Here is a 21,315-nt window from a genome sequence, read left to right as displayed (position 1 = left end):
GGGGGGGCCCACTTGTCATAGACTCAGGGAAGTCAACCTGGGCCCACCCAGTCAAGGTCAACGGGTCAAACCCGCCGGCATTTAGCCGCCGGTGAGGCCAGACGCGGCGGTGGAAGTGCATTAGTGCGTTCCGGTGACCAAATGAGCGGCGGAGGGCATCTACGCGTAGCTAGGAGCAAGCTGCAGCGTTTGGTGGTGGTGGCTGAGCTCGGGGTGACCGGAAACGTCGCCAGCGACGACCTTGGCGGTCGCCGGATTCGGGTGAAGATGATCCCGAGGCTACATGGCACGGCGAGGCGCGTGGTGAGGTGCGTTGGGCTCCTGGGGATGCAGTGAGTGTGTTGGACACGGTGGTGTGGCCGGTGGTTGGCCGGAGACACGTCGGCGACGAGCTCGGCGGTGGCGCGTGCGGTGAAACTTCGTGCAGTTGCTATGGTGCACGAGAAGGCAAACGGAGAGGATGGGGAGGTAGCTGAGCACACGGCGGTCACGTAGGAATGGACGGCGCGGTCGGGGCCGAGCTGATGCGGTGGCTACGACGAAGGGGGTCTCCGGCGACGGCGGAGTCAGGCAAGGTTCTTGCAGAGGCTGCCGGGCAAGCGAGCGCTCGTGGCTCGCCTTGCTCGAAGGAGGGGAGGGCGGCGGAGCTTCTAGACATGGTGGCTCGGTGCAGGGACGACGGAGGGCGCGACTACGGCGGCGGTGCGGCGGCAGGTGCGTCGGCCATGGTGCGGGAGAGCGAGGGAGAGAGGCAGGGGGCGAGTGAGGTGTCCACGAGGTCTAGCGGTGACATGGAGCCTGCCCAAGGTCTAGGCGCGCAAAGCGGCAAGCTTCTGGCACCGTGGCAAGCTCGCGCTCGCCGGCGTCAGTTCTCTGCCTGCCTGGCGGGAATGAAGCAGCTGGCTGGCATGGGCCAGCATAGCGCTAGGCCGCCAGGTGGGCCGGCTGATGGGCTGCGGCCAGGTAAGTTCCCTCCCTCTCTTTTAATATATGTTTTCTATTTTTCTGTAGGTTTGTGGCTTTATTAAAAATAGCTAGGCACTTCAAAAAATCCTGAAAATAATCAGAGGCTCTGATTAGAATATTTCCAACAACCCACACTTATCTTCAGAATTATTTGAGCATTTAAAATATTTACTAGCATTCAAATGCCCAAATGCAAATTGCATATGATTTAGTTCAATGACCTTCTGTTGACCTAGAAAATTGTGCACCAATTTTGCCAGAGGTTCTAACCCAAGACAAGGAGAGTGAACTTTTTAGAAGGGCATTTCAGGTTCATTGAAAATATTTTTAGTAAACCTTAGTTGATTCCAGAGGGGGTGCTGGGGGTTCTGTCTTCCCCAATTCAAGTTTCTGATGAAAGGTAGACATGATGCAACACTCTAATGCATGACTAGCTAGGATGTGACAACTCACCCCCACTCAAACGAATCTCGTCCCGAGATTTAGAATCCGCCGGGAAGAAGGTGGGGTACTCGAGTCGAAGACGATCCTCCCTTTCCCAAGTAGCTTCTTGCTCGGAACGGTGTGAACATTGAACCTTGAGAAACTTAATATTTTGGCGTCGAGTGGTACGCTCGGCTTGATCAAGGATACGAACGAGATATTCTCGATATGTGAGGTTATCTTGGAGATCAAGCGTTTTGTGGTCCACTCCATGGATAGGATCCGAGAAGCAACGCCTGAGTTGAGAAACGTGGAAGACATCATGAACTCTGGAAAGATGCGGAGGTAGTTCCAACTGGTAGGTAACTTCCATTCGTTTGGCAAGAATGCGTAAGGGTCCAATGTAACGAGGAGCCAACTTGCCCTTGATACCGAATTGATGGGTTCCCTTTAAAGGTGTAACCCTAAGGTAAGCCTTCTCGCCAACTTCATAAGTCATGAGCTTATGTTTACGATCATATTGGCTCTTTTGACGAGATTGGGTTGTTTTCAATTTCTCACGAATAACGCGAACCTGCTCTTCTGCTTCCTGAATCATATCCGGGCCAAAGAATTGTCTTTCCCTGGTTTCTGGCCAGTTAAGAGGTGTTCGACATTTTCGTCCATAGAGAACTTCGAAAGGAGCTTTGCCCAATCTAGCTTGACAACTATTGTTATAAGCAAACTCCGCGAATGGAAGGCATTTCTCCCAACCTATTCCAAATGAGATGACAGAAGCTCGGAGCATATCTTCCAGAATTTGATTGACTCGCTCTACCTGACCACTTGATTGAGGATGGAAGGCGGTGCTAAAAGAGAGACGAGTTCCCATAGCATTTTGGAAACTTTCCCAAAATCGAGAGGTGAAGAGACTCCCACGGTCTGAGTTAATTTCCAATGGGACACCATGAAGAGACACTATTCGGGATATGTATAAGTCAGCTAGCTGGCTAGCGGTGATACTCTCATGAACAGGTAGGAAATGGGATACTTTGGAAAGACGGTCGATCACGACGAAGATGGCATTGTTCCCTCTCTTAGTCCTGGGAAACCCGGTAATGAAATCCATAGCGATTTTATCCCATTTCCATTCAGGAATTGCCAAAGGTTGAAGGGTGCCAGCAGGCCATTGATGCTCTGCTTTAACACGACGACAGACGTCGCAATTAGCAATGTATTGAGCGATTTCTCTCTTCATCCTAGTCCACCAAAACCTCTGGCGTAGGTCTTGATACATTTTAGTACTACCAGGATGAATGGTGAGAGGGGATTCATGAGCTTCCTTAAGGATCAATTGCCATAGCTGTTGTTTCTTGGGAACCACCAAGCGGTTCTCGAAGAAGACAACACCTCTCTCATCCATGGAGAAACACTTAGCAGCTCCGCTAGCAATGTTCTCCTTGATTCGAGATATTCCTCTATCATACCGCTGAGCGGTTATGATTTGATCCGTAAGGTTGGGTTTCGCCACCAGGGTGGAAAGGAACCCTCGAGGAACAATGTGAATGTTAAGCTTACGAAATTCCTCATGGAGAAGTGGTTGACTTTGTTGTAACATCAGGTTGTTACAATAAGATTTACGACTTAGTGCATCAGCCATGACATTGGCTTTGCCCGGGGTGTAAGTTATTCCTAAGTCGTAATCTGAGATCAACTCGACCCAACGTCATTGCCTGAGATTCAAATCCGGTTGGGTGAAGATATATTTCAAACTTTGGTGATCGGTGAAGATCTCGCAACAATTGCCGAGAAGGTAATGTCGCCAAGTTTTGAGTGCATGGACTACAGCTGCAAGCTCTAGATCATGTGTGGGATAGTTTTCCTCATGTGGGTGTAATTGCCGTGAGGCATAGGCAATTACCTGACGATCTTGCATGAGTATGCAACCTAGTCCTTGTCGCGAGGCGTCGCAATAGATAATAAAGTCCTTGGAGAAATCTGGTGGTACCAGTACAAGAGCAGATGTCAGGTGCCTTTTAAGTTCCTGAAAGCTGAATTCGAACTGTGGGGTCCACTCGAACTTTTTATCTTTCTTGAGGAGTTCGGTTAGAGGTTTAGCAACCTCGGAGAAATTTTGACGAAGCGGCGGCAGTAGCTCACTAAGCCAAGGAAGCTCTGAACTTGCTTGACCGTCTCAGGTGGAGTCCAATCAAGGACGGCTTGAACTCGCTCGGGATTGACAGCAATACCCTTACCAGAGATTACATGGCCTAGATAGGTCACTTCTGGCAACCAAAATTCACACTTGGAGAATTTGGCATAAAGGCGATGCTCTCGAAGTTTCGTCAATACCAGCCTTAGATGTTCGGCATGTTCCTCTTCATTCTTGGAGTAGATGAGTATGTCATCGAGGTATACTAAGACGAATTTATCCAAATACTCCATGAAGACTGAGTTCATTAACCGAGAGAAGGTGGATGGGGAATTAGTTAAATCGAAGGACATAACGGTGTACTTGAATTGGCCATTACGAGTAACAAAGGCCGTTTTGGGAATGTCCCCGTTTCTGATTTTGATTTGATGGTAGCCTAACCTCAAATCCATCTTGGAAAAGACTGAGGATCTAGCGAGCTGGTCATACAGATCGTTGATCCTGGGAAGCAGATACTTGTTCTTGATAGTGACCAAGTTGACAGGTCGGTAATCTACAACCATCCGATCTGTTCCATCCTTCTTCTTGACGAAGAGGACGGGGCAAGCCCAAGGAGAGGAACTAGGATGGATGAAACCCTTTTTCAAGGACTCATCCAGTTGGTTCTTAAGCTCGGCTAGTTCTAAAGGTGCCATCTTATAGGGTCTTCTAGAAATTGGAACGGTTCCTGGAACAAGGTCTATCACAAACTCGACATCCCTGCTAGGTGGAACACCTGGCAGTTCTTCTGGAATGACATCCGGAAAGTCCTGGACTACCGGAATATCTTCAAGGTGTGGAAGGGGGTTGGCATTTAGGGAGTAAAGCTGGCGCTTGGCCACTCGAGTTAAGATATTGACTGTCTTGCCCGATGGGTGAGTAAGTTGAACGGTTCTAGTGGCACAATTAATCTTAGCATAATGAGCTGACATCCAGTCCATACCCAAGATGATGTTTATGTCCGAGGACTTGAGAGCTATTAAAGATGCAAGGAAGACAAGTCTATCGACAAGAATTTCATTCCCATGGCTTACTCTAGAAGTTTGCCATCTAGAGCCAGGGGTTTGAATTTCCATGGTAGTGGGCATGTCACAGAATGTTGTGTTATGCAATCGAGCATAGCTCTCAGATATGAATGAATGAGATGCTCCAGTATTGAAAAGAACAAATGCCAGATGGCAATTAACAAGGAGCGTACCAAGGACGACGTTAGGATCCTCATGAGCCTCCTCGGCTGAGACATAGTTGACATGGCCACGTGCAGTGGTGACCAGCTTGGCGTAGAATGTCTTTCCCGCTGGCTTACCACGGCCAATGGACTTTCCAGACTAATTGGGGTTGTTGTTCTGGGGACACTCTCGAGTATAGTGACCCGGCTCTCCACACTTGAAACATGTCACAACATTGGGGCGTGGAGCAGCATTATCAGCGGGGCCACCATAGGGCTTAGACGGTGCAAACTGCTGGTTGGAGCGAGGCGCCTCAAAGGATGGCCTCGGAATGAACCTGGGTGGCAGTGCCGTGCTTGGAATCCACACCCCGCGCTTCTGAGATCCCGAGCCGGATGAAGAGCCAAAATCACGAGAGTGCTCGCATGAAGCGTCATAGTCAGACTGGCCTGTCTCAGCACTGATGGCTTTATTGACCAATTTCTGAAAGGAGGTGCACTCGTGCAGACGAAGATCGCGGCGAAGCTCAGGGCTAAGTCCCTTGCGGAACCTTGCCTGCTTCTTAGCATCGGTGGATACCTCTTCAGGAGCATATCGTGCTAGATTCCCAAATTCACGACTATATGCATCCATAGTCAGTCTTCCTTGGGTGAAATTGCAGAACTCTTTCCTCTTGCGATCTATGAGACCTTCCGGGATGTGATGCTCACGGAAAGCCTCACTGAATTCAGCCCAAGTAGTGATTTGGCCGACCGGGCGCATAGCTTCAAAATTTTCCCACCAAAGGCTAGCAGGGCCTTCGAGGTGATTGGCAGCATAAGTAACCTTATCAGCTTCGGCTACGTTGGTAGAATGTAGCTTGTGGGTGATGCTGCGAAGCCAGTCATCCGCGTCGAGGGGCTCGACGGAATGGTTAAACTTTGGTGGGTACAACTTGATGAAGTCATTGATTGACACCAAGTCATTTCGCTGATGGCATGCAGTGTTCTGCTCAATCCGCTCTAGCAAGCGGTTAGTCTCACGCTTGTTTCTTTCCGCCTCCAGCATCACTTTGGCCAGAGAAGGCAGGTGAGGCAGATTTTCACCCCTAACTGCACTGGCTTCCCCCTGCTCTGAGGCAGCAGGATTGCTGCGGGTGTTGACCATCCTAGGAGAAAACAAGATAATGGTTTATATAAGGATGGCACAAACTTAGCAAGGAAGTGCAGAATGTAATGGATAACACAGAATGTAGAGATGTTCATCCGTATGACATGGTAATATAGAACTGCCATATATACCAACGGTCATACACACCATACATAGTTTAGTACAAGCCCAGGCTAGAGTACAACTATGATGAAAGACGTTACATCTCATCGGAGGCATTCCAAGCTCCTATACATTATTTTTCTACACCTCCAGAATTGATTACACACTAAGTCATATTCCACAAGTCACGCAGGACAGTGGAAATACAACTATTACAATACTAGTGATACTACTACTAACTCAGACAGCTCCGTAGTAGTCCTCATAGAAGTCACCTCCATAGCTTGGAAGTTCAATGTGATCATCCGGGAACAGACGGTCCTGAGGAGCTTGTGGACTATAGGGGCTAGGATGAGGTCTTGGACCAACAAACGGTGGCCTGCGGGGACCACGGGGTGGGGTGATGCCTCCCACATCACGCCAATCCACCATGTCTGGCAGAACAGATCTCACAGGATACAGATCCCTCGTATCCATACATCCAGCTTGCACAGCAGGTGCAAACCGAGTTAAAGTGGCCCAATGATCAGCACGGGTGTTGAAAAGCTCTAGTCTCAAGGCCCGATTCTCTCATTCCTTATCCTCGAGCATCTCGGCAGTGGTGCGAGTTAGTGAGTCCTCATGTGTGGAGTCAGCATAGATAGCCTGGAGATACCCTTGCGCTCCCGGGAGTGAAGCTGGCATATAACAGAAGTCGGTGTTCCGAAGCAGGCCAGTCCTGACTCGCATGATGGTCATCATGGAATAGGCAGCATCCTGCACAGCCATCTCAACAGTAACCCCGAGTCCATAGGAACAGTGGAGGGGCTTGGTAGATCCAGGATAAGAAGGAAATATCCTGATGGTGCAGAAATATTGGCTTTGATTAAATACTCGGAATTGCTCTTCGACAGTGTATTCGGGATACCAACGGTAACCCGTCTGATCATTACTCGGACTAACATAGCAGTATGACCGGGCACATCGAGGCACCGGGTCAGGCGAACCACTTGGTTTTGAGCACGAGTGGCCATCTGAAAGCACAACCACAATGCAAAGACATTAGAATTTCTAGGGAAAATTGGACAGCATAACAGATGTAAATGCTCAGGAACAGATTTGAGACATTCACAACAGATTGCAAAACCACTCAACAACTTCATATCAAGGTTCTGATTCAACTGGCAACATACTAAAAGTAATAGAAACTGTACTGAGGCTTGTAACAACAATCCTATAAGCTACTACGGATTAGTAACACGTGAACCTGACAGAGAGAAGAGAGCCTAGTCCTTAACCCACGTAGAAAGAGAAGAGAATGACACAAATCAGAGGGCATAAGGTAAAGGAGTAAAAAGAGCCTTACGTTCCCTCCCACAATCAATTCCCATACATATAACTAAAGCATTTCTAGACTCGACATCGACCAGTTTGGCTCAACGAACCTACAAGCAGTCCAGCTCTGATACCAATGCTGTCAGGACCTCGATTCCAAGTCACATTGATCTAGCTGGTAACACCTCATATCACATTGCGGCCTTACGCACGGTATCCCCACGGGTGTCACCTTACCATGGCCCGGGACCGTTTGCGCCTTTTGGCTCACGTATATGATAGTGTCGCTAGCATCCATATGACAGAGAACCCGGGCCGACATGGCTAGTCGTGAACCCAAAGCGGCACAGACCTATGGAGACAGACATACATGAATCACATCGAGCATGTCGGTCATCAGCGTGTGAATCCAGGCTGTAGCACTGGGCTAACAGGACTCCCGGGACCCCCGGCTGTAGCAGGCTAGGCAGGACTCCGGAAGTCACCGCGTGACATTTCCCCAGTCATGTGTCCTGAGCAGTAGTGCTGGGCTAGCAGGACTCCGGTGAACCGGGCTGTAGCGGACTACTATGGCTCAAGGAGCACTAGACTACATTTCCCCATAAGAGAGGCTGCCAAGGATAAAAAACTAGATTGTCGGATCCCACACATACCAAGCATTTCAATCATACACACAATATGCTCGATATGTGCAAATACAACATGGCATCACAACAAAACTCTACAACTCAAGTACTTTATTTAAAGGCTCCAGAGAGCCATACATAACATGTTCATACAGGTAGGGGTCACATGACCTGACACTCAAGTCATACAAGCATACAAGAACATGCGGAAGCAAAAAGTCTGAGTACAGACGCTAGAAAGAAAGAAGGCTTCTTGAAGCCTGTCTATCTACATAGGGCCCTCCATGGCCAGGATCACCACCTGGGTGGCAAGTCACTCATCGACGTCGAGATCTACATAAAACCCATCGAAGGGGGCGGTGTTGTCGTCTGAAAACAGTAATTAAGCAAACATGAGTACAAAGGTACTCAGCAAGTCTTACATCAGAACCTACTATACATGCTCATTCTCAAGAAGGTGGTGGAGTTATTGCAGCAAGCCAGCTTTGACTCTTGGCTAAGCTATCCTACGGGACACCACTAGTAAAATAGTTTTCGCACACGAGTCCACTAATCACCAACACAATACTCCACCGGGGATCCTCCCTCGTCATCCTACGAGAGGGCCATCCTCGATACTCACACTTATCTTGAGTCTTTTAGTGGTAACCATTAACTTGTCTATGAACTGTATAGGCAACCAAGTAGTCCTTTACCGCGGACGCGGCTATTCGAATAGATGATGTTAACCCTGCAGGGATGTACTTCTTCATACACGCTCTCACCACTTACCGCCGTTTACACGACATGTACTCGGCAACCTTCAAGCGGAAGCCCAACTAGGGTGTCGGCCACGGCCAACCTAAACACTCAAGTCTCTAGTCCAGGTTTATCGCCTATCCAGGTTCCATCCGTAGGGAGTCCGGCCGAGGTTTCCACATACGGCCCCGAACGATGTGAACAGGGTCCCGAGACGCCAAACGGGCGCCCGGCATACCCGGCCACGGTGTATCTACCGTAACATAGCCCACCCCTAGGGTTAGTGCTACGCACGGCCGCCAACACATAACCTACAAACACCAGAAACTATTTGCAACTCCTGGACAGAGTACTAGGGTGATTAAGAAGCCGAGAGGGTCAATTAAGGATCCCAATGCATGGTAGTAGCTAATTCTTAAAATCACACATACAGATCTCAGTTCTTAGGGACGGCCTCAATGAAACAACCCACCATGTACTCCTACATGGCCTCTCATCGATACCTTTACCAAATCATGTTCAACACATCCCTCACATTACCGACATAATCATTTCACTCTAGCCCATCACCCAGATGAACCAGACCTAACGCAACTCTAAGCATAGCAGGCATAGCAAGGTAGGAACACATACATGGCTCAATCAACTCCTACACATGCTAGTGGGTTTCACCTAGTTACTGTGGCAATGACAGGTCATGTAGAGGATAAGGGTTCAACTACCGTAGCACACAGCAGTTTGAAACGTTGTTGTCTTAATGTAGTAAAAGAGAAGAGGCGAGAACATGGGATTGTATCGATATGATCAATGGGGCTGCTTGCCTGATGGAGTGGTAGTAGGGTACTGCCCTTCAGACGGATATTCGGGGTTATCCTCGGAGGCAGAACCTACCACGAAAGACACACCGAACATAATCAACACATGACAATATGCAACAATATGATGCATGCTATGACATGGGAAAATGAATGTGTCTTGGCCTAATGCAAGCTAAAACAGAAAGGAATGAACCCATTTGAATCAAAGATTCAAATGTTAGTTCATTTAACATAGCCATATTAGTTCATTATCTTAGTTTTCTTAAACAGCGAGGTTAACTTGTTTTGTCATGCATGAAACCATTACCAATGGATAGATTGAATTTTTCTGATCAAAATTCATATTTAAATCTTTTCATTTGGAGTTAGAGATTAATTTCTATGATCTTTTAAAGTTTGCAACAATTTCTGGAATTCTCTATATAAAAATAAATCCAGAAATTAGTTATTGCATCAGCAGTGCGTCAGGGTGACGTCAGTGGTCAACGGGGACGTCCAGGTCAACCTGACCAGTGGGTCTCGCGTGTCAGCAGTTATTTATACTAACTAAATTTAGTTAAAACTAATCTGGGTTAATTAGCAGAGGGGGGCCCACTTGTCATAGACTCAGGCGAGTCAACATGGGCCCACCCAGTCAAGGTCAACGGGTCAAATCCGCCGGCGTTTAGCCATCGGCGAGGCCAGACGCGGCGGTGGATGTGCATTAGTGCGTTTTGGCGACCAAATGAGCGGCAGAGGGCATCTACGCGTAGCTGGGAGCAAGCCGCAGCGTTTGGTGGTGGTGGTTGAGCTCGGGGTGACCGGAAACATCGCCGGCGACAACCTTGGCGGTCGCCGGAGTCGTGTGAAGATGACCCCGAGGCTACAGGGCACGGCGAGGCGCGTAGTGAGGTGCGTTGGGCTCCTGGGGATGTAGTGAGTGTGTTGGACACGGTGGTGTGGCCGGTGGTTGGCCGGAGACACGTCGGCGACGAGCTCGGTGGTGGCGCGTGCGGTGAAGCTTCGTACAGTTGCTACGGTGCACGAGAAGGCAAACGGAGAGGATGGGGAGGTAGCTGAGCTCACGGCGGTCACGTAGGAATGGACGGTGCGGTCGGGGACGAGCTGATGCGGTGGCAACGACGAAGGGGATCTCCGGCGACGGCAGAGTCGGGCAAGGTTGTTGTAGAGGCTGCGGGGCAAGCGAGTGCTCGGGGCTCGGCTTGCTCGAATGAGGGGAGGGCGGCAGAGCTTCTGGACACGGTGGCTCGGCGCAGGGACGACGGAGGGCGTGACTATGACGGCGGTGCGGCGGCAGGTGCATTGGCCATGGTGCGGAAGAGCGAGGGAGACAGTCAGGGGGGCGAGTGAGGTGTCCACGGGGTCGGGGCAGCGACGTGGAGCCTGCCCTGGGTTTAGGCGCGCGAAGCGGCAAGCTGCTGGCGCCGTGGCGAGCTCGCGCTCGCCGGCGTCAGCTCTCTACCTGCCTGGCAGGAACGAAGCAGCTGGCTGGCATGGGCCGGCACAGCGCTGGGCCGCCAGGTGGGCCGACTGATGGGCTGCGCCCAGGTAAGTTCTCTCCCTCTCTTTTAATTTCTGTTTTCTATTTTTCTGTAGGTTTGTGGCTTTATTAAAAATAGCTAGGCACTTCAAAAAATCCTGAAAATAATCAGAGGCTCTGTTTAGAATATTTCCAGTAGCCCACACTTATCTTCAGAATTATTTGAGCATTTAAAATATTTACTAGCATTCAAATGCCCAAATGCAAATTACATATGATTTAATTCAATGACCTTCTATTGACCTAGAAAATTGTGCACCAATTTTGCCAGAGGGTCTAACCCAAGACAAAGAGAGTGAACTTTTTAGAAGGGCATTTCAAGTTCATTGAAAATATTTTTAGTAAACCTTAGTTGATTACAGAGGGGGTGCTGGGGGTTCTGTGTTCCCCAATTCAAGTTTCTGATGAAAGGTAGACATGATGCAACACTCTAATGCATGACTAGCTAGGATGTGAAAAAACCAGACTATCAGACATTCGCTTCGTTGTTCAAAAGCAATGGCGGAAAAAAGGTGGAGATCGTGCTGCTCCATCAGATTCTACAGCCTGAAACATTAGCACTCAGGTCAAATGATCTGTGCTTCTATACATCTGATGGTGCTTTTATCTAGAAGGACTGTAAACTTTATGCCAACAGGCCTTTTGTTGTATGGTTGGAATTTATTTTGTTGTGATACAACATTTATGATGCTGCCTCAGGCTGCAGTAATTACGACGCTATTTTTGTATAGTGTAGGTTTATCTTAGTAATGTACTCGGCCGAAACCTTCGTAGGAGCCCAACATGCCAACATTCGTCAGGCCCATTCCAATTGGGCTAAAAATGATTACGGGCCGAAATTGGCATGTAGCTCACAAAAAATATCTAGGCCTAAATCAGCATAAGCTTTCATATTTTTCTGGTAGGCATGTGCCCATAGTGGGCCTTTAACAGGCCTAAACATAATTTGGGACCTCAGTAAAAATAGGCCGTTTACAGGTGTAAATATCTCGAGCCCATAAAATACATGGGCCCTTAATAGACTAAAAGTGAGATTGGGCCCTGATTGTGCCAAATAACCCACTGGACTTTAACAGGCCGAAATTCAGACGGGCCGTAAATGCGCCGACCTAATACACAGGCCTTTAACAGGCCAAAACTTCGGTCGGGATAGATTATCATCATTTTTATATGGGCCGTTAATGGGCCCGATATGACATTGGGCCACATATGGTCCATGGTTTACGTCTGGCGTTAATAGGCCGAAAATGACAACAGGACGAAAGTGGCCCAAAGCTATAGTGGGCCTCTAACAGGCCGAATGTCAGACATGGCCAAATATGATCCAAATCCTTCACGGTCGTTTATGGGCCGAAAGTTTTGATGGCCTGTAAATGGGCCCAAATGAGAGAGAATTCCTTATTTGACACTACCTTCAAATGTGGTTCCCTATTTGGCCCTAAGAAAAAATTTCTTCCCTATTTGACATGTAATCTAAATTTCTTTCCCAATATGACACTCTAGTACATTTTGTTCACTAACGGTGTTAAAGAAAGACATGAAAAGACCTCTTTACCCCTGGTGCATAAGGTGACCAAAAATCTATACATGACAATGTCTACAGTTATGTTACATATTTGGTCATAACCTCCCCTATAATTTGATTCCATATCTCACAAGAGACCATACTCCCACCCCTTGGTGGGCTTGCACCCAGTAGTAGCAAACCAAGCGAAGGAGAAAAACATGGGGCATTTAAATTGTTGTGCATGCCACTAATTTAGCTTTTGTGAGACGGTAAGCATCCAAGTACTTGCTACTAGAATCAAGGAACCGTGCATGTAGTCCTTACTTTTCAAGCATTAGAAAATACAAGGATTATTCATTGGACAGTATATACTTCATGTTTCAGACTAAAAGTAGTATATTTTATATGAGGAGGAAGTTAGGCAGTATACATATGGTTGATACAGTATATATACGTCATGTCTCCAAGAGAACCGGTAGTATATATATATACCCATATAGTATCCAGGATGTATACTATAATCTTGAAAGATATGCAAACAATGCAGTATTCCGTTTGTGTAATATAAAATTCCCGAAAAATTAGCCTTTACGATATTTCAAGGAGTATATATTGGACAATTTTTAAGGGTATAAACTGCAAAAAAAACAATGCAATATTTATAAGGGGTATATGTTGCACCATTTTCCAAGGAGTATATACTGCATGGTATTTTTAATGGGTTTATACTGCACTCTTTAAGAAGTATATACTGCATGGTATTTTTAATGGGTATATAATGCATTTTTAATGGGTATATACCACTTCAGAAAGAGTTTATATGACAACAGAAGTGGTAAATTGAACCGAAAGGCTTATACTTCCTAATGGGCGACTATCAGTCCATCCAAAATAAACATGGACACAGAGAAAAAAGTCTTAGAGAAATCTCAGGCCAACACAAAGGTATTACATATCCTTCATTAAAGATGGTAGTACATTCAGTCCGACTACACATGGTAACAGAGGAAAATATACTACTACAAAACTCTTGAGTAATTCTCTTTTTTACAGAGAGAACTGATTTTCTCTTTGATCGTCCATATGATCTATATGTTAACTGTTGCTTCCATTGACCATATTGCGGTACCCTCTTGATCAATCCATGTGATCAACAAAGCTAACAGTTTTTCAGAGTTGAAGACACTTTCACTGTGGAATGATCTGAAGCGAAACAGAGAAATCATTATTGTGTTGAATAATTATAAGCTTGCAGTACTCCAGATAAATACGCATGTAGCCAAAATACTATTACTGGTCAATGTTATACAGTTTCTACTTATTAAGGTTAACCAGAATTTGGAATTAAATTCATAGTAACTGTGAACAGAAGAAAAATCCCCATTTTGAATGTGGATTATTTTCCTGTGAGCATATGGGCATAGAATGCATCCTCACATTCGATTAACCCAATCAAAAATATAAGAGAAATAGTTGCCTACCTGGACGAGGAGGTACAATACTCTCTCTCTCTCTCTATATATATATATATATGAATTGTGTAAGATATGGGATCAAATTACAGGGGAGGTTATGATCAAATATGTAACATAACTGTAGATATTATCATGTACAAATTTTTGGTCACCTTATGCACCATGGGTAAAAAGGTTTTTTCACGTTTGTCTTTAACACCGTTAGTGAACAGAATGCACTAGAGTGTCATATTGGGAAAGAAATTTAGACTACATGTCAAATAGGTAAGAAAATTTTCTTTAGGACCAAATAGGGAACCACATTTTAAGGTAGTGTCAAATAAGGAATTATCTTCCCAAATGAAGCCGGACCTTTAACAGGCCGGAAATACACCGGGCCGTAATTCGGCCCAATTACTTAGCGGACTGTTAACGGGCCAGAAGTGACCATGGGCCTTGTTGATGAGAAGTTTAGGACAGGCCGTTGACGGGCCGATTTGACAGAGAATGTTGGGCCTTTAGCTGGGCCGGCCCATTATGGTCGGCAGAATCTAGTGGGCCTTTAGCTGGGCCGGCCCATTATGGTCCGCAAAATCTTGTGGGCCTTTAGCTGGGCCGGCCCATTATGGTCTGCAAAATCATGTGGGCCTTTAGCTGGGCCGGCCCATTATGGTACGCTAAATTTTGTGGGCCTTTAGCTGGGCCGGCCCATTATGGTTCGCTAAATCTTATGGGCATTCGGTTGGGCCGGCCCATTTAATCTTTGTGGGCCACTTTTGGGCCGGTCCACGTGTCAACATATCATAGGCCCATCTCGACCGTTGGATGAGTGACACATGTGCCAACGCGGAGCTGACACGTCGATCCGTCAGCCAATGAGAATTTTACACGTGGAAAATCGGCATTAGTCGTGACTGTTAACGGGTTATCAGATCCAAAATCTGACCCGATAGCTTAACGGCGTTCCGTTACGGTGGATGCCACGTGTCGGTCACCCTTGACGAAAGCACTTCTGTGACGCGTGATTTATCGTCATGGAAGTGGACACTTCCGTGATGATAATTTTGGCAATGTCATGGAACACTTCTACGACAGCACATGTATGACTATCTTGATTCTATCATAAATTTGTCATGGATGTACATGCATGATAGAAAACGCGACCTACTGTGACAAACACGTATCATCACGGAAGTGTATTTTTTTTGTAGTGTTGTCGTCACCCCCGGCCTTAAGGACGGCCTCCTCATACGCCAGCAGGAAAGCCGATAGGTCCGCTGTGCTGTTGTAGCACGGCGGCATCTCCGGCTTGAACTTGGGTGGCCACTGCACCTGCCGCAAGGCGGGAGAAAGGGCTCGGGGCCCCCAAGCGTCACTGTGGGCTCCCGTAGATCTAGCCGGAAGGGCGGCGCCAGCCATGGAGAATGGGCGTGAAGATGGTGGAGCGCGAATCGACGGAAGGAAAACACCGGTGCACCCCTACCTGGCGCGCCAAATGTTGGATCTCGGGTTCCGGCAAAACCCTCAAGGTTCGAACAATGGGGTGCGCACGAAGATCTCCCCCTACCAACTCACGCCCTCAACCTTGCCACGATCTCAAAGGCAAGCTTGACGAACTCGCAACACGAGAGACAAAAGATTTATACTGGTTTAGGCCACCGTTGTGGTGTAATACCCTACTCCAGTATGGTGTGGTGGATTACCTCTCGAGCTGAAGATGAACAGTACAAGGGGAAGAACAGCCTCCTGAGGTGAGGTGTTCTTGTGCTTGGTGGGTGTGAGGATGGGTTGGATCTAGTCCAAGTTGAGATGGCCGAGGCTCCGTCCCCCGCCTACTGTGGTGGCTAATCCTATTTATAGAGGCCCTGGTCCTCTCCCCAAATATTGAGCGGGAAGGGACCAACAACGGCCAATTTGAAAGGGGATAGCTAGTACAAGTTATCCTGACAAAAGCAGTCTTCGCCTGCCAAAGGCTCTGGTGGTGATGCCGCCTTGGGATCCATGGTGACCTCCGTCTTGCCGTCCTGCTGGTCTTGGTCTCGTTGCGTCGATATGGAAACCTTTTCTTGATGCCTCGGTACTCCTCGCCTACGCTTGCCTCCTTAGCACCAAAGAGGAAACAAGGACAATGTGCGCGCTGACGCCCACCTGGTCTCGATCATCATGGCTCACGTCATTGGAACCTCGTGAGGTTTGCGTTGCCTTGATCTCTTCGTCCCTCACGAGTCAGCCTGGTGAGGCCGCTCCCAAGGAGGTCTTGTGTCGTCCGCCTCACGAGGCTTGGCCCCTCGTGAGGGTCTTAAATGCTTGTTGGTGAAGATGGGTCATACGGGCCCGCCTGCAGAGCCACGCCGTGGGCCGCAGGCAGGCAAGTCTAGGGACCCCTGTTCCTAGAATGCCGATAGTCATTTTATATTGCCACTTGTGATAGGGACCTTTATTATGCAGTCCGTCGCTTTTATTTCTTCCATATCACAAGCTCGTATAAAGCTTATTTCTCCACACTAATAGATCATACATATTTAGAGAGTAATTTTTATTGCTTGCAACAATGACAACTTACTTGAAAGATCTTACTCAATCCATAGGTAGATATGGTGGACTCTCATGGCCAAACTGGGTTTAAGGATATTTGGAAGCACAAGTAGTATCTCTACTTTGTGCAAAGAATTTGGCTAGCGTGAGGGGGAAAGGCAAGCTCAACATGTTGGATGATCCATGACAATATAATTTATTTCGGATATAAGAAGACATAACCCATTACGTTGTCTTCCTTGTCCAACATCAACTTTTTATCATGTCATATTTTAATGAGTGCTCACAATCATAAAAGATGCCCAAGATAGTATATTTATATGTGAAAACCTCTCTTTCTTTATTACTTCCTATTAATTGCAACGGTGACCAAAACTATGTTTGTTAACTCTCAACAACTTTTATTCATCATACTCTTTATATGTGAAGTCATTACTCTTCATAAGATCAATATGATCTCTCTATTTCTTTTTATTCTTTCTTTTTTTCTTTTAGTCCCTCAAGATCATAGCAAGATAACCAAGCCCTCGACTCAAGACTAATCTTTATTATATATAGCTCACGGACTCGATTACATAGATAAGGATCAACACAAAAACTCAAAGATAGATCATACTAAACGTTATTCTACTAGATCAAGATATAACCAAAAGGATCGAACTAAGAAAAACGGTAAAGATAGAAGTGTCATGGCGATATGATACCGGGTGATACGTCTCCACCGTATCTATAATTTTTTATTGCTCCATGCTATTATATTATCTGTTTTGGACGTTAATGGGCTTTATTTTACACTTTTATATTATTTTTGGGACTAACCTATTAACCGTAGGCCCAGCCCAAATTGTTTTTTTTTGCCTATTTTAATGTTTTGCAAAAAAAAGAATATCAAACAGAGTCCAAACGGAATGAAACCTTTGGGAGCGTGATTTTTGGAACAAACGTGATCCAGAGGACTTGGAGTGGACGTCAAGCAATCAATGAGGAGGCCACGAGGCAGGGGGCGCGCCTACCCCCTAGGCGCGCCCTCCACCCTCGTGGGCCCCTCGTGGCTCCATCGACCTACTTCTTCCTCCTATATATATCTACATACCCCGCAAACATCCAGGAGCACCACGAAACCCTATTTCCACCGCCGCAACCTTTCGTACCCAAGAGATCCAATCTTGGGGCCTTTTTCGGAGCTCCGCCGGAGGGGGCATTGATCACGGAGGGCCTCTACATCAACTCCATGGCCCCTTCGAAGATGTGTGAGTAGTTTACTTTAGACCTTTGGGTCCATAGCTCTTGGAGATATCAATACAAAGTTCTCCTTGATTCTCTTGGAGATCTATTAGATGTAACTCTTTTTGCGATGTGTTTGTCAAGATCCGATGAATTGTGGGTTTATGATCAAGTTTATCTATGAACAATATTTGAATCTTCTCTGAATTCTTTTATGTATGATTGGTTATCTTTGCAAGTCTCTTCGAATTATCAGTTTGGTTTGGCCTACTAGATTGATCTTTCTTACAATGGGAGAAGTGCTTAGCTTTGGGTTCAATCTTGTGGTGCTCGATCCCAGTGACAGAAAGGGAAACGACACGTATTGTATTGTTGCCATCGAGGATAAAAAGATGGGGTTTATATCATATTGCATGAGTTTATCCCTTTACATCATGTCATCTTGCTTAAAGCGTTACTCTGTTCTTATGAACTTAATACTCTAGATGCATGCTGGATAGCGGTTAATGTGTGGAGTAATAGTAGTAGATGCAGGCAGGAGTCGGTCTACTTGTCACGGACGTGGTGCCTATATACATGATCATACCTAGATATTCTCATAATTATTCTCTTTTCTATCAATTGCTCGACAGTAATTCGTTCACCCACCGTAATACTTATGCTATCTTGAGAGAAGCCACTAGTGAAACCTATGGCCCTCGGGTCTATTCTCCATCATACAAGTTACCAATCTATTTTATTTTCCAATCTTTACTGTCAATCTATATCATAAAAATACCAAAAGTATTTATCTTATTATTATTATCTCTATCAGATCTCACTCTTGCAAGTGGCCGTGAAGGGATTGACAACCCCTTTATCGTGTTGGTTGCGAGGTTCTTATTTGTTTGTGTAATTATGAGGTGACTCGCGCGTGGTCTCCTACTGGATTGATACATTGGTTCTCAAAAACTGAGGGAAATACTTATGCTGCTTTGTTGCATCACCCTTTCCTCTTCAAGGGAAAACCAATGCATGCTCATGAGGTAGCAAGAAGGATTTTTGGCGCCGTTGTCGGGGAGATCTACGACATTCAAGACATACCAAGTACCCATCACAACTCTTACCTTCGCATTACATTATTTTCCATTTGCCTCTCGTTTTCTTCTCCCCCACTTCACCCTTGCCGTTTTATTCACCCTCTTTTCCCTTCGCCCTCTCTTTCCGTTCGCTTTTTCTTCGCTTGTTTGCTTGTGTGTTGGATTGCTTGCTTGTCACGATGGCTCAAGATAATAGTAAATTGTGTGACTTTTCCAATACCAACAATAATGATTTTATTAGCACTCCGATTGCTCCTCTTACGGATGATGAATGTTGTGAAATTAATACTGCTTTGCTGAATCTTGTCATGAAAGATCCGTTTTTCGGCCTTCCTAGTGAAGATGCCGCTACCCATCTAAACAACTTTGTTGATTTGTGTGATATACAAAAGAATAAAGATGTGGATAATGATATTATTAAACTTAAGCTATTTCCGTTTTCGCTTAGAGATCGTGATAAAGCTTGTTTTTCGTCTTTGCCTAAAAATAGTATTGATTCATGGAATAAGTGCAAAGATGCTTTTATCTCTAAGTATTTTCCTCGTGCTAAGATCATCTCTCTTAGAAACGATATTATGAATTTTAAGCAACTTGATCGTGAGCATGTTGCAAAATCTTGGGAGAGGATGAAATTGATGATACGTAATTGCCCTACACATGATTTGAATTTATGGATGATTATACAAAAATTTTGTGCCAGATTGAATTTTTCTTCTAGAAATCTTTTAGATTCTGTCACGGGAGGAACTCTAATGGAAATTACTTTAGGAGAAGCTACTGAACTCCTAGATAATATTATGGTTAATTATTCTCAATGGCACACTGAAATATCTACTAGTAAAAAAGTTCATGTGATTGAAGAGATTAATGTTTTGAGTGGAAACATGGATGAACTTATGAAATTGTTTGCTAATAAGAGTGCTCCTACTGATCCTAATGATATTCCTTTGTCTACTTTGATTGAGAATAATAATGAATCTATGGACGTGAAATTTTGTTGGTAGGAACAATTTTGGTAACAATGCGTATAGAGGTAATTTTAGTTCTAGGCCATTTCCTAGTAATTCCTCTAATAATTATGGTAATTCCTACAACAATTCTTATGTAAATTATAATAAGATGCCCTCTGATTTTGAATTTAATATTAAAGAATTTATTGGTTCGCAAAAGAGTTTCAATGCTTTGATTGAAGAAAAATTGCTTAAGATTGATGAATTGGCTAGGAATGTGGATATAATTTCTCTTGATGTTGATTCTTTGAAACTTAGATCTATTCCACCTAAGCATGATATCAACGAGTCTCTCAAAGCCATGAGAATTTCCATTGATGAGTGCAAAGAAAGAACCGCTAGGATGCGTGCTAAGAAAGATTGCTTTGTGAAAGTGTGTTCTTCTAGTTTTCATGATAATAAGGATGAAGATCTAAAAGTGATTGATGTGTCCCATATTAAATCTTTGTTTTTCAATATGAATCTTTATAATGATGGGACTAGAGATGAGTCAACATTAGTTAGAAGGCGTCCCGATGATTTGGAGTTTTTAGATCTTGATGCAAAAGTTGGTAAAAGTGGGATTGAAGAGGTCAAAACTTTAAATAGCAATAAACCCACTATCTTGGATTTCAAGGAATTTAATTATTATAATTTCTCTTTGATAGATGCTATTTCCTTGTTGCAATCCGTGCTAAATTCTCCTCATGCTTATAGTCAAAATAAAGCTTTTACTAAACATATCGTTGATGCTTTGATGCAATCTTATAAGGAAAAACTTGAGTTGGAAGTTTCTATCCCTAGAAAACTTTATAATGAATGGGAACCTACAATTAAAATTAAAATTAAAGATCATGAATGCTATGCTTTGTGTGATTTGGGTGCTAGTGTTTCCACGATCCCAAAAACTTTTTGTGATTTGCTAGGTTTCCGTGAATTTGATGATTGTTCTTTATACTTGCACCTTGCAGATTCCACTATTAAGAAACCTGTGTGAAAAATTAATGATATTCTTATTGTTGCAACTAGTAATTATGTGCCCGTAGATTTCATTGTTCTTGATATAGATTGCAATCCTTCATGTCCTATTATTCTTGGTAGACCTTTTCTTAGAACGATTGGTGCAATTATTGATATGAAGGAAGGGAATATTAGATTCCAATTTCCGTAAGATAAGGCATGGAACACTTCCCTAGAAATAAAATAAAATTACCATATGAATCTATTATGAGAGACACTTATGGATTTCCTACCAAAGATTGCAATACCTAGATCTATCCTCGCTTTTATGCCTAGCTAGGCGCGTTAAACGATAGCGCTTGTTGGGAGGCAACCCAATTTTATTTCCATTCCTTGCTTTTTGTTCCTGTTTATTAATAAATAATTTATCTAGACTATTTTTTGGTGTGTTTTTTGTGTTTAATTAGTGTTTTTTCCAAGTAGAACCGTTGGGAAGACTTGCGGAAAGTCTTTTTGATCTTGCTGTAAAAAACAGAAACTTTAGCGCTCACG

General features: G+C 45.1%; 1 pseudogene; it reads left to right on the top strand.

The window, feature by feature from the left end:
* Window positions 1-497: 497 nt before the first annotated feature.
* Window positions 498-21,315, top strand: part of LOC147959027 (uncharacterized) — a 79,327-nt pseudogene continuing 58,509 nt past the window's right edge.

The sequence above is a fragment of the Triticum urartu genome, chromosome 7A (assembly GCF_056163025.1).
Source record: "Triticum urartu cultivar PI428250 chromosome 7A, HENAU_Tu73, whole genome shotgun sequence".
Classification (NCBI taxonomy): domain Eukaryota; kingdom Viridiplantae; phylum Streptophyta; class Magnoliopsida; order Poales; family Poaceae; genus Triticum; species Triticum urartu.
The sequence above is the reverse complement of the archived record's forward strand: the minus strand, read 5'-3'. Positions and strand labels throughout refer to the sequence as shown.